The sequence below is a fragment of the Leptonychotes weddellii genome, chromosome 5 (genome assembly GCF_054177405.1).
Source record: "Leptonychotes weddellii isolate Sample4059 chromosome 5, ASM5417740v2, whole genome shotgun sequence".
In the NCBI taxonomy this organism is placed as follows: domain Eukaryota; kingdom Metazoa; phylum Chordata; class Mammalia; order Carnivora; family Phocidae; genus Leptonychotes; species Leptonychotes weddellii.
In genome coordinates, this window is record NC_138373.1 from 6433143 (window position 1) to 6445770 (window position 12628).

General features: G+C 39.8%; 1 protein-coding gene and 1 pseudogene across 6 annotated transcripts in view; one reads left to right on the top strand and one right to left on the bottom strand.

Moving 5' to 3' along the window:
- The window catches only part of LOC102750522 (NXPE family member 3-like), a 49952-nt gene that overhangs the window by 35162 nt on the left and 2162 nt on the right, over nt 1-12628 (bottom strand). For 2 of the 6 annotated variants that reach the window (XM_081819369.1, XM_081819367.1), the window contains exon 1: nt 5015-5283. The exons of the other annotated variants lie outside the window; for them this stretch is intronic. The gene's annotated coding sequence lies outside the window, so the exon portion shown is untranslated. Of the gene's footprint in view, nt 1-5014; nt 5284-12628 lie in introns of those variants that run through there. 6 annotated transcript variants of the gene reach the window in all.
- Nucleotides 10150-10773, top strand: LOC115941103 (large ribosomal subunit protein eL21 pseudogene; annotated as a pseudogene).

The following is a 12628-nucleotide window of genomic DNA, read 5'->3' on the forward strand; positions in this document are numbered from 1 at the left end:
GTCAAAAATTGATTCATCAGGAATTACTAGTGTATCAGTTAGAATGCAATGAGGAGAAAAAAACACACAGAATTTAATTTGAACAGGGGAAGTTAATGTAAAGAATTACTAATTATAACAGGGTAAAGAGAATTCTAACCAACACTATAGAGTTGAGGGAGTGAACCTGAATTCTACAATAATTTTTTAGCTTACTATTTGCTCTAAAGTGGTATCCATTCTACTATTTATCCCATCTACTGCGTGTTTTGAAAGAATATTTCCACTTGGAAGATATCTACTTGGTTCTTTGTAGTATGTAAAGAATTCAAAGTAACATATACATGGATTAAGATAAAACTGACTCCAGGAGGGATCTGAGCTTCCACTCCTCCCTGGAAGCAACATGGCAGACAAGGTGAAGCGAAGAAATGCTAGTTGGCACTGTGCTTCCCTGCCCCTGGTGTCAGTAGGGCAAAGTGTGGAGCTGAACTTCCACCTTCACCCAGTGGCAAAGAGACAGTGAGAGTTGATGCCCCATGGTCACCGGGCTGGCATCAGTAGGGCTCCCAAGACAACTGAATATACACCCCACCTAGATCTGCATGCCACACCTAAACAAGGTGATTGTCTGCTAAAGAGAACAAAGGTAAAATAAGACCCAGAGTGTCAGAACATAATACCCAGAATGTCCAGTAAATGACAGAAAATCATTCATCATACCAACAGCCAAGATAATCACAACTTGAATGAGAAAAGATCATCATCAGGTGCCAACATCAAGAGTACTCAGATGTTGGAATTATCTGATAAAGATTTTTAAAGCCACCATCATAAGAAATGCTTGAATGGGCCATTATGAACACTATATATCTATTAGTACAGCTACAATTTAAAGATTGATCCTTCCAGGGGCACCTGGGTGGCTCATCAGTTAAGTATCCAACTTTTGATTTCAGCTCAGGTCATGATCTCAGGGTCGTGAGATCAAGCCTTGCATCAGGCTCTGCTCTGGGCATGGATCCTGCTTAAGAGTCTCTCTCTCCCCTCCCTCTGCCCCTCTCCCCCTGCTCTCTCTCTCAAATAAATAAATAAATAAATAAATAAATAAATAAAAGATTGACCCTTCCAAGTGTTGGCAAGGATATAGAGCAATGATAAGTCCTACCCAGTGATGGTGGCAATATAAAATGGTACAACTAATTTGGAGAACATTTTGGCAGTTTCTTAAAAAGTTAAGCATACACCTACCATATGATCTAGCCATTCCACTTTAAAGTATTTATTCAAGAGAAATGAAACATATATCCATACAAAGACTTGTGCACAAATATTCATAGCAGCTTTATTTGTAATAGCTAAATTGGAAAGTATCAACAGATGAATGGATAGTCAAGTAATGGTATATCCATACAATGGAATACTACACAGCAGTAAATAGGGAATGAACTATTGCCACATGCAGAAATGTGGATGAATGTCAAAATTATTATGTTGAGCAAAAGAAGCCACACAGAGAAAAGAGTACATATTGTATGGTTACATTTGTGTAAAGTTCTAGCAAATGCAAACTAAGCTAAAAAGACAGAAAGAAAATGTGTGGTTGCCTGGGAAGGGAGTGGGAATGGAGGAGTGGGAAGGATTAGGAAGGGCCACAAGGAAACTTTCCTGGGTGGTGGGTATGTTAATGATCTTATTTGTGAAGACTGTTTTCCAGGTGGATGTATATGTTATAACTTATGAAACTGCACACTTTAAATATGTGTTAATGGCTTGTCAATTACACTTCAATAAACTGTTTAAAATAAAGGAGAAACTCCAACTAGCCTAGTGACTGAGGGATGACAGTATGGCAAATTTCTAAACTTTTCAGGAAGACAGGAATGTATCTGAGTTTCCCATCTGAGATGGGAGTTAATATGCTTAGATGGATGTTCTTCAAAAACATGGTAAGCAAGAGCTACAATTAGCTTGTTGCTAACTTTACAACTGAGTTCACAGAGAGTATGATCACTGAACTATGGCTAGCTTTTTTATTCTACTTTCCTCTTCCCCAGATATCTTGGAGATTGGTAATAACTTTGTATGAGGTACTGCCTTCTTGGGACATACTTTTATTCTATATAACTGTTAGAGATGCTAAATGTTTGTTTTTCTTTTCTAAATGGGAGGTAACTCACAGGTCTTGTGATAGTTCTCTGTTTTTCACTGATCTTGACTATTTAGAAAAATGGTATGCACAGAGGATTTGGGGTTTGGATGAATTTGTTTGGAGGGGCTGAGGAAACTGCATGCACTGAGCAGAAGTCACTCAGGTTTTAGGATCTAAGAGAACCACAGCTTGCTCTACCAGCTGCTGCTCAACAAGGGAAAGAAAGAAAGAGAAGAGAAAAAGAAATTGAGGGGGAGTGTGGGACAAAAGTTTGAATTTCATGTTGTTTACATTACTTTTACTTAAGAGAGTAAGTGGGGATTTTATTAACTAAATGGGGGGACCTTTTTGTATTATCAGAAATTGTATTATTTGAAGGCTTTTTTTTTTTAAAGATTTTATTTATTTATTTGACAGAAAGATAGAGAGAGAACACAAGAAGGCAGAGGGAGAGGGAGAAGCAGGAGCCCGATGCGGGACTCGATCCCAGGACCCTGGGATCATGACCTGAGCCGACGGCAGCCGCTTAACCGACTGAGCCACCCAGGCACCCTGAAGGCTTTTTAAAATGCTGTCATTTGAGCTCATTATATAACATCTGGTTACCTAAACTGGAAAGGCAGCTCAACAGTAATAATTATATTCTCCTAGCTCAGAGTCCTTTGCTCACTTGCCCTTGGGAAAGTCCCAGCATCCTGCCCCACCTCTCTATTGAAAATGTAGGAGCCTTGTCTCTCAGAACCTTCCTTGTTCACCTTTTCCTTCATGAGGCTCCAGGTGTCCTGCCCTCTCCCCCACCAGAGCCACTCATAGCACATGGTGTCTCCCAGGTACTCCCCCGACTGCTGAAGTGTGGAGTCCCCCATCATGTGGCTGTGGCCAGCCAGGTAGCCCAGGACACTGTCAACAGTGGAGGAGTGGTGAGAGCAGGACACCAAGTACCACACATCCCAGGGGTAGAAGCCAGAGGGCTTTGGGCCCAGAATCCCAGGGCAGCATGGGGGCTATGCGGACAGGGCAGTAAGGAAAAAGGAAAAACAGAACAGAGCTAACATTTATAACTTACAAAATGCCAGGCACTCTTTTTTTGTGCTTTATATGTATTATTTCATTTACTCCTTTACAAAATCCATGAAGTACTATACTATTCTTATTTCCATTTAGAAAAGGAACACCATACCATATACAAAATTAATGCAAAATGGATTAAAGACTTAAATGCAAGACCGTAAATCATGAAACTACTAGAATAAAACTTAGGGAAATAGCTTTTTTTTTTTAAAAAGATTTTATTTATTTATTTGACAGAGAGAGACACAGCGAGAGAGGGAACACAAGCAGGGGGAGTGGGAGAGGGAGAAGCAGGCTCTCCTCTGAGCAGGGAGCCCGATGCGGGGCTTGATCCCAGGACCCTGGGATCATGACCTGAGCCGAAGGCAGTCGCTCAACCAACTGAGCCACCCAGGCGCCCAGGAAATAGCTTTTTAACATTGGTCTGGGCAATTACTTTTTTGGATATGACACCAAAAGCACAGGCAAAAAAAAGTTTCTGTACAGCAAAGGAAACAACCAACAGAGTGAAAAGGCAACCTATAGAGTGGGAGAAAATATTTGCAAACCATATCATTGGTAAGGACTTAAGCTCCAAAATATATAAGAAACTCCAACAACTCAATAACAAAAAAACTAATACCCAGTTAGAAAATGGGCTAAGGACTTGAGCAGACATTTCTCCAAAGAAGACATATAAATAGGCAACAGGTATATGAAAAGATGCTCAACATCACTCATCATCAGGAAAATGGAAATCAAAACCACAATATCACCTCACACTTGTCAGGATGACTATTATAAAAAAAAAATACAAACAAACCCCAAACAAAGTGTTGTCAAGGATGTGGGGAAACTGGAACACTTGCAACACTGTTGATAAGAATGAAAAAGTGGTGCAGCTGCTGTGGAATATAGTGTAGATGTCCCCCCCGCAAAATTAAAAATAGAACTACCATATGATCTAGCAATCATACTTATTTTTTTTTTAAGATTTTATTTATTTATTTGAGAGAGAGGGAATGAGAGACAGAGAGCAGGAGAGGGAGGAGGGTCAGAGGGAGAAGCAGACTCCCCACTGAGCAGGGAGCCCGACGTGGGACTCGATTCCGGGACTCCAGGACCATGACCTGAGCCGAAGGCAGTCGCTTAACCAACTGAGCCACCCAGGCGCCCCAGCAATCATACTTATTTTTTTAAGATTTATTAATTTGAGAGAGAGAAAGAGAGAGCATGAACAGGGGGAGGGGCAGAGGGAGAGGGACAGAGAATCCTTAAGCAGACTCCCTGCTGAGCATGGAGCCCCACAGGGGGCTCGATTCCAGGACCCCGAGATCATGACCCGAGCCAAAATCAATAGTTGGCCGTTTAGCCAACTGACACCCAGGGTCCCCTAGAAATCCTACTTCTGAGTATCCAAAATAATTGAAATCAAGATCTTTTTTTTTTTTTTTTAAGATTTTATTTACTCATCAGAGACAGAGAGAGAGGCAGAGGGAGAAGCAGGCTCCCCACTGAGCAGGGAGCCCGATGCGGGACTCGATCCCAGGACCCTGGGATCATGACCTGAGCCGAAGGCAGACGCTTAACCATCTGAGCCACCCAGGTGCCCTGAAATCAAGATCTTGAAGAGATATTTTCATTCTATGATAATTGCAGCACTATTCACAATATTCAAGATGTGGAAATATCCACTGACAGATGAAAGGATAAAGAAAACATGGTATGTATATACAATGGAATATTATTTAGCCTTAAAAAGAAGGAAATTCTGCAATATCAGACAGCATGGAGCCAGTCACAGAGAGACAAATATTCCATGATTCTACTTACAGGAGGTATCTAAAATAGTCATATTTACGGAATTGAAGAGTGGAATGGTGTTTGCCAGGAGCCAGGGAGACAGGAAATGGAGAGTTACTAATCAATGGGCATAAAGTTTTAGTTAAGCAAGATGAGTAAGTTCTAAAGATCTGCTGTACAACATTGTTCCTATAATACTGTGTTGTACATTTTAAAAATTGTTAAGCAGGTAGATCTCACACTGTGTTATCACAATAAAATTTTGAAATAAAAAATAAGTCATTTTCATCAAGACACTCTTCATGTGAAAGGCGGGCATGATGTAGAGCTGGAGAAGATATTTGCAACATACACAACAAATGAAGGGGCTTATAACCAAAATTTATAAAGAATTCCTGCAAATTCATAAGAAACAGACAAATGACCCAATTAAAAATGGGAAGATAACAGGCATTTCACAGTAGAGGAAATTCAAATGATGAATAAATATATGAATAGATGCTCAATGTAATTAGTAAGAAAAGAAAGAAAATTAAAACCACAGTGAAGTACCCCTACATATTCAAAGAAAAGCTAAAACTAAGAGACAGACGATACCAATGTTCATGAGGATGTGAAGCGACCGAATCCCTCATATTATTTTGGTAAGAGAACAAATTGGGAAAACCACTTTGGAAAACTGCTAGGCAATAAGTACCAAAGTTTAACATATAGTATACCTTGGGACTAAGCAATTTAGCTTCTTGGTGTATACCCAACAGAAAGGCATGCATATGCACACCAAAAGACTGGACAAGAAGATTTATAGTAACAATATTTAAAATAGCCAAAAACTGAAACTCAATTGTCTATCAACCATAGAAATGATAAATTCAGGGCACTTGGGTGGCTCAGTTGGTTAAGCGACTGCCTTCGGCTCGGGTCATGATCCTGGAGTCCTGGGATCGAGTCCCGCATCAGGCTTCCTGCTCAGCAGGGAGTCTGCTTCTCCCTCTGACCCTCCTCCCTCTTGTGCTCTCTGTCTCTCATTCTCTCTCTAATAGTAATAATTAAAAAAAATGATAAATACACTGTTGTATTTTCATGACTAGAGTACTATGAGATGAAAATGAACACTACAATATAGATGAATCTCACAAAAATATTGAATGAAAGAAGATACATCTTCTTAATGATAAAAAAGAAGACACGCGGGGCACCTGGGTGGCTCAGGCGTTAAGCGTCTGCCTTCGGCTCAGGTCATGATCCCGGGGTCCTGGGATCGAGCCCCGCATCAGGCTCCCTGCTCAGTGGGAAGCCTGCTTCTCCCTCTCCCACTCCCCCAGCTTGTGTTCCCTCTCTCCCTGTGTCTCTGTCAAATAAATAAATAAAAACTAAAAAAAAAAAAGAAAACATGCATAAAAGAGTACATAATATATTTGTATTTCTATAAAATGCAAAATCAGGCAAAAATAAACTATAATGTTTATATCTGGAAAGAAGAGAGGGTGGTAGTGATGGGGATGAAGGCGTAAAAGGAAGTTTCTGGGGATCCTGGTAATGTCTATTTCTTGACTTGAGTGATGATTACACAGGTGTGTTATCTTTTATTTCATTGAGCACTTATGATTTATATTTTTTCATGCATGTTATAGTTCAACTTCTTTTTTTTTAAGATTTTATTTATTTATTTGACAGAGAGCGAGCACAAGCGGTGGCGGGGGCAGCAGGCAGAGGCTGAGGGAGAAGCAGGCTCCCCACAGAGCAGGGGGAGCCCGATGTGGGACTCGATCCCAGGATTCTGGGATCATGACCTGAGCCGAAGGCAGTCGCTTAACCAACTGAGCCACCCAGGCGCCCTATAGTTCAACTTTTTTAAAAGGTGTAAAGTTTTGGCTGCTACACCAAGAAGTCTGGCTCTTTCTCACAGTGAAAGGTTACTCTGGAAATGAAATCAACACTTTCCTTGGACCAGATTATTAAGGAATTGGGGTTTCCCTGCCAAACTCCTTCATACTTTTAGAATAAAGACCAATCTTGCCAGATCAACCACTTAAGTGGAACCAGAAATCCATATTTTCATTTGAAAGCCCCTACTGTTTAACTATCAACAACCCATTCAACTGTTTTAAACATGAGTTTAAACAGTCCAAACAAAATGCATCTGTAGCTACATTAAGCCCCAGAACTCCAGTTCTGACTTATGGACAAACAGGGAAATGCCTTCTCTCACAGATATTTTAGCTTCTTGCCATACCCATGTTTCCAAAAGATACAGCCAATTACCCACTCTTTCCAGACAGGGATTTTTTTTTTTTCCCCCTGAATCCTTGCCTTTTTTTTTTTTTTTCCTCTTTTCTAAAAAGCAGGACTGGACACCATGGATTTCCATCTCTTTCTCTCACAATGAGACAGAAAGGAAACACTTTTGAAGGGTGAGGAGAGTGGAGAACCATGGGCATTGCTTTTTTTTTTTTCTCCATAGGATTTTCCTTGAAAAATCTCTTCTGGATTTGTGTTTTGAATTCCCTAATAGACTCTAATACTCAACCACTCACCCTCCTCCTAAGGATGATGTCCCACCCTGCAATGGCTGCCCCTGGAGTCCCACGGGGGCACAGGTAAGGAGATTGAGAGCTTCCCTCAGTCCCCTCACCCAGATTAAAGCATTAATCAATCCAAACCTTAGGTTGCACAATGAGAGAACACAGGAGCCAATGATGAGAGGCAAGCATGTTACTCCCCCAAGCCAGAAGGACAAATCCCACAGTCAGAATCTTGTACCCCGTGAATGGATCCATGACAGCCTAGACTTTTCTCTTAAATATCCAGTATGAACCACGGATCCATGTACAGCATAAAACAATAAAGGTTTAGGGGCGCCTGGGTGGCTCAGTCATTCAGCGTCTTCGGCAGATGCTGAACGACTGAGCCACCCAGGCACCCCTAGGCCTTCCAACATTAGAGTGAGTTAACTTTGGCAACTTTCCAAGAAAGGGCGTGGAAATTGTTATGTGGCATAAATGCATGTTCTGCCTGGTACTGCAAACTCTTCCAGGCCCTGTGTCTCTCAAAATCCACCTTTTTAAGTCCTAGTCCCCCATCCCACCCTTTTCAGCCCCTGGAATCATAGAGTCTCACTTTCTGTCCTTTGGAACCAATACAGCTTCCTGTAAGCAGGCAGATTCCATTCTGGGGTGCCAAGAACCCTCTACCCCCACCCCAGGCCTTTGCATGAAGTCTGGCTTACACATCTGAGGATTTACTTTTTTCACAACTGTTTTAGGTAATAATTCACCATATCCAAAAGCCATCAGTGAGAGAATTTACATTTTGTCATTCACTTTAAATTTTCACAAAATGTATTTGGTGTTCATTGTAGTTGTTTTATTGATATATTATGACTCTATAATGGGAAGACTTTGGGATGACAAATTCCCACTGTAGGAAAAGGGTATCTATCTGAGAGCATCAGAGCGGATTATTCCAGAGGACAACGATTAGCAAGAATAACAGATATGAAGGCAGCTACCACTCCTAGGGCTGAGTTCCAAACCTTTTGGAGAGGACTCAAGTCATGGCCCACTGAATGGCAGAGAAGTCACTGTGGTGTCACAGCAGAACTTGCTATAAACCTACCTTCTGGAACCTCCTGGAAATCAGTGCTTTAAGGTGTTAGTGAGAGATGTTCAAGGGGAATACCAGGTGAATGCAAAACACTGCACCCAGCCGAGCCCAGTCACTAGGAATACACGAAACCCACAGTGCACTCACCCAGAGCATTTTCTAGCTACCTCAGCTCCCTGGATGTGTTATGAGCCCCACTCACCCAGATCTCCTGTCACAGCTTTGTCCCATTTTAGATTTCCTCTTTGGTCACTTTACAATTCTGAAGCTGCAACTTTTCCAGTGCCCACTTCCACAAGCAAATTTCAGGTCTTTTTCAATATAAAGTGCCATATTTGTTGTAGTATTTATGTATTTCACAAATGGGTATGAAGTGTGAAATCACACTATTGTTTTAGTAGGTTCATATCTTTTTTTTTAATGCGTCACTGACAGTTTTTGAGGATTATGCCCCTAATCCCATTTTTCCCATAAGCCCCATGGTTTTCACTGTGTGATTTAGTGGTTTTTAGGAATGCATATGTTGTGTTATTGCAGAACTGACTGTATATACAACTCTAGGCTAAAACATTTTAAAAATCTTGGTGAAATGGGTGATTTTCTAGGAAATTTTCAAAACTGATGTAAGAAGAAGTTAAAATCCTTAACTGATCACAAATCACAAAGGAGCTTTTTTTAGGTTATCAACAATATACTACCAAGAAAGATGTCTAATTGGCTTTGAGGGTAAATTCTTTCAAATGCTCTAGAAATAAATCATTTCTATACTGTATAAATGCTGCCGAACACTGGGAAAAATGGAATATCTCCCAATTCATTTTATGAAACTAACAGAAACCTGGACACCGACTCCTGGCTAACATACACAACATAAAAAAAAATTCAAAACCTCCTATCAATCTCACTTAAAAGTACAGATGTAACGATTGTAAACAAAATATAAGCAAATCAGATTCAACCACATTTTTAAAGGATCATAATGATGCTGTGCCCAATTTGGATTTATCACAGGAGAACTAGTTAAACATTAGGAAATCTATTAATATAGTTCATTGTATAAATAGAAAGGACAATTCAAATAGGTACAAAACCAGTATTCTGTGAAAGTAAACATTCAATAATTATTTTAATGAACAAAAGCTCTAGAAAAGTAGGAATAGATAAGTATTTCTATATCATGAAAAAAAAATTTTAATCTATCTCAAACCAACAGCTAATATCAAAAGATAAAAGGTAAAACACCAAAAATTTTCCTGTTAAGTAACATGGTACTATTACTATAATACTAGGATTATAAAGTGCTTACTAAGTAAAGTACCAGCCAATATTCCAAGAATTTTACATTCAGTAGTTAAATCCTCAGAACAAACCTATGATGCAACTATGCCCAAGGTTACACAGTAGGGCATAAACAAAGTTTCTGTTATTCACAGATGACATCATTACCTAGAAACCCAAGGCAAGCACCTGAAAAATTGCTGGAATCAATTATAATTCAGTAACATAGCTGGTTATAAAATATTTAAACAAAAACTAATAGCTTCCTTTCAGCTGGAGCGGCCATCTTCCAGTAATTCGCCAAAATGATCAACACAAAGGGAAAGAGGAGAGGTACCCGCTATATGTTCTCTAGACCTTTTAGAAAACATGGAGTTGTTCCTTTGGCCACATACATGCGAATCTATAAGAAAGGTGATATTGTGGACGTAAAGGGAATGGGCACTGTTCAAAAAGGAATGCCCCACAAATGTTACCATGGCAAAACTGGAAGAGTCTACAATGTTACTCAGCATGCTGCTGGCATTGTTGTAAACAAACAAGTTACGGGCAAGATTCTTGCCAAAAGAATTAATGTACGCATTGAGCATATTAAACACTCAAAGAGCCGAGATAGCTTCCTGAAGCGTGTGAAGGAAAATGATCAGAAAAAGAAGGAAGCCAAAGAGAAAGGTACTTGGGTTCAACTGAAGCGTCAGCCTGCCCCACCAAAAGAAGCACACTTTGTGAGAACCAATGGAAAGAAAGGAGCCCGAACTGCTGGAACCCATTCCCTATGAATTCATGGCATGATAAATGTAAAGAAAATAAAAGACCTCAAGACTGTAAAAATGTTTCTCTTAATTGAGTAGAAGTGTGGTGTCCTTTCCCCCAAAAAAATATTTAAAGCAAACTTTGTGTCCTAATTCATTGGGTGATGTCCTTATTCAAACTTAGTGGTTTTCCTGCTGAAAGAGTGAGGTGGTTTATTGTAGAACAATATACTCAATTGGTTAGGAAACTGCCAGATACTACTTTAAAAATATTTATGGTTGGAAAATAGTCCCTCCAAATCCCTAAGAAAAAAGAATTTTAAAAATATGTGAAAGGTTATCTGTCGCATTGCATTTAAGCTCAGGGAAAGTTGAGTTTTTTTTTGTTTTTTTTAAAGATTTTATTTATTTATTTGAGAGAGAGAATGAGAGAGAGAGAGAGAGCATGAGAGGAGGAGGGTCAGAGGGAGAAGCAGACTCCCTGCCGAGCAGGGAGCCCGATGCGGGACTTGATCCGGGACTCCAGGATCATGACCTGAGCCGAAGGCAGTCGCTTAACCAACTGAGCCACCCAGGCGCCCAAGGAAAGTTGAGTTCTTGTAATTGTATCCTGTCTTAAATAGCTGTGTTTTAAGGATAAAAAACTTGCCTTTGAAGCCTACTATTTAAAAACAGATGGTTTAAAGCACTGTCTGGTTCCTACTAAATTGTTTTCCCTGTCATTTCCTGTTACGGTTTTCCTGTATGGTGCTCTAGCTCTTAGGAAAAATGTATTTCTTGGAATTGCTCTTTCTTGCCCCAGTTCCTTTGTACTTGTCTTTGCTGAAATACCTACACTTTAAGTTGGTGAAAACAAAACAAAACAAAAACTAATAGCTTTTCCATATACTTTCCCACATACTAGCAATGATTAGTCACCAAAGTTTCAACAGAAATGAGTTTTTAATTTTCTGGGAATAAAGTGATAAAAGTATAATATGTATATGAATTTAACTTCAAAACTTTACTAAATGACATGGAAAAAGTTAAATAGAGAGATGTATCATGTTCTTGGACAGGAATACACAGTATTGTAAATACCTTCATTCTCTCAAAATTAATTTATAAACTTAATGCAATTATGAGTAAAATTCCAAAGGGGTATTTCTTTCTTTTTTTTTTTAATTTTATTGTTATGTTAGTCACCATACAATACATCATTGGTTTTTGATGTGGTGATCCACGATCCATTGTTTTTGTATAACACCCAGTGCTCCATGCAGTACTTGCCCTCCCTAATACCCATCACCGGGCTAACCAATCCCCCCTCCGCTCTCCCCTCTAAAACCCTGTTTGTTTCTCAGAGTCCATAGTCTCTCATGGTTCATCTCTCCCTCCAATTCCCCCTCCCCATTTTTCCCTTCCTTCTCCTAATGTCCTCCATGTTATTCCTTATGTTCCACAAATAAGTGAAACCATATGATAATTGACTTTCTCTGCTTGACTTATTTCACTTAGCATAATCTCCTCCAGTCCCATCCATATTGATGTAAAAGTTGGGTATTCATCTTTTCTGATGGCTGAGTAATATTCCATTGTATATATGGACCACATCTTCTTTATCCATTCATCTGTTGAAGGGCATCTGGGCTCTTTCTACAGTTTGGCTATTGCGTACACTGCTGCTATGAACATTGGGGTGCATATGGCCCTTCTTTTCACTACATCTGTGTTTTTGGGGTAAATACCCAGGAGTGCAATTGCTGGGTCATAGGATGGCTCTATTTTTAAATTTTTGAGGCACCTCCACACTGTTTTCCAAAGTGGCTGTACCAACTTGCATTCCCACCAACAGTGTAAGAGGGTTCCCCTTTCTCCACAACCTCTCCAACATTTGTTGTTTCTTTCCCTGTCCACATCTGCCATTCTAACTGGTGTAAGGTGGTATCTCAATATGGTTTTGATTTGGATTTCCCTGATGGCTAATGATGATGAACATTTTTTCATGTGTCTGTTAGCCATTTGTATA